Consider the following 1,767-nt stretch of genomic DNA (forward strand, 5'->3'; position numbering starts at 1 on the left):
CGCAGATAGCCCTCGTGTAGCTTTGCGCGAAATTCAAAAACAAACAAGCATTTTATTTTATACTTTCAATACATATCCTCTTAACAACAATATTAGGTTATACTTTTACTGCTAAGCAACATGATATAAAGACATTGTGGGAACGCGTTGTTACCGAAACACACTGGCTTTTATATATATTAAAGGTAGTTACCTATGTGGTTTTTTCCTATATTGCCTCATTAAAAAATGCGCACGTACGTGGATAAAATAAGTAATAATACTCAGGTGCAGATTCTCAGGGTCCACGTAATATGGGTGCAAAATTTAAGGTTACTAGGGTCTTTTCTCTTGGACCTATAGTGGTCACATATACATAGACATGCATGTGCACACGCGCACATGCATACAACTGTACTCTTTTGTAATTTTTTATTTCTAATTCTATTTATAAAATTCAGGTTTCTAGATTCTTTCAACTTGGAGCTATTACAGTCACATTTCTTTGCTATATGGTGTTGGCGTATCAAGATGGGCACGCGCAGGCACGTATGTAAGTAATAATACCCAGGTACACACCCTCAGGGTCAATTTAGTATGACTGTAAAATTTCAGGTGTCTGTGTTCTTTCTGTTAAAGCTATGGCGGTCTCATATTATTTTTTATGTGGCTTTTCGCTGGCTTACCTCACAAAGAGATGCGCACGCACGTGGATGGGTAATAATACTCAGGTGCACTCCCTCAGGGTCTACTTAGTATGCGTACAAAGTCTTATGGTTCTTCCCTCTTGGAGTTATGGCGGTCACAAACACACACAAACAGACCCACAGACACGTCCTTTTATTATTATAGACTAGCGAAAGTACATGGCTTCATTCGAGAAATTATGTTGATATATTCTAAACGACTATCTCAGTGTGTGTATTCTGAATCTGTTGTAGCATTTAAGAGCAGTCAAAAATATTTTAAACACTTTTATTTTCCAGAAACATAAAAAGCCGTAAGGAAAGTAGAGTAAATTAAAAATTATTCATTATCAAAAAATATTATCATTGGGTTAAATATTTCACACTTATATTTGATACCACAAATTTCTACCACATTTTATCAGAATCTATTACAGTTATTTATTGTTGCAGTGCATCAGATTATACAATATTGGTTGTTTTTCCAAAGAAATCACGGACAGACGTACAGACACGCTCTAGAATAATAATATTGTACTTATAATAATATAATAATCTGATTATAGAGTTATTCCGTTGATATCTTCTAGATGACTATGCCAGTGTGAAAATATTTAAAATATTTTAAACATTTTTATTTCACAGAAACGTAAAAAAGTAGCAAAGGTACGATGATAATAAAATTATTTTAGATAAGTATAGATGCCTCTATATATCACATTATCTAACCTATGAAAAAGCCAGTATGTGTGTCGCGTTAGGTCACGCTTGATTTCTCGAAATAAAAATAATAATAAAAGCGAAAATGCATTTATCCAGATAGTATAGTTCGTTTTGTAGTTTATACATTTTGCCCCCCCCCCCAATGGCACAGCGGTATTTCTGCGGGCTTCCAACACTAAACCGGGTTTCGATACCCGTGGTGGGCAGAGCACAGATAGCCCATTGTGTAGCTTTGTGTTCAACTTCAAACAATCCATTTATACATTTCATTTTATACATTCAGCACATAGACTAACAATGATATTTGGTTATACTGCTATTGCTAAGAAACTTGACATATAAGCCTTTGTTGGAGCGCATTGTTACCAAAACGCACTCG

At 35.0% G+C, this 1,767-nt stretch overlaps 1 protein-coding gene across 1 annotated transcript in view; it reads left to right on the forward strand.

The window, feature by feature from the left end:
• Window positions 1-1,767, forward strand: part of LOC106462827 (latrophilin-like protein 1) — a 29,992-nt gene that overhangs the window by 13,773 nt on the left and 14,452 nt on the right. The window lies entirely within an intron of this gene.

This window comes from Limulus polyphemus, unplaced genomic scaffold (genome assembly GCF_000517525.1).
Source record: "Limulus polyphemus unplaced genomic scaffold, Limulus_polyphemus-2.1.2 Scaffold48, whole genome shotgun sequence".
Taxonomy (NCBI): Eukaryota; Metazoa; Arthropoda; class Merostomata; order Xiphosura; family Limulidae; genus Limulus; species Limulus polyphemus.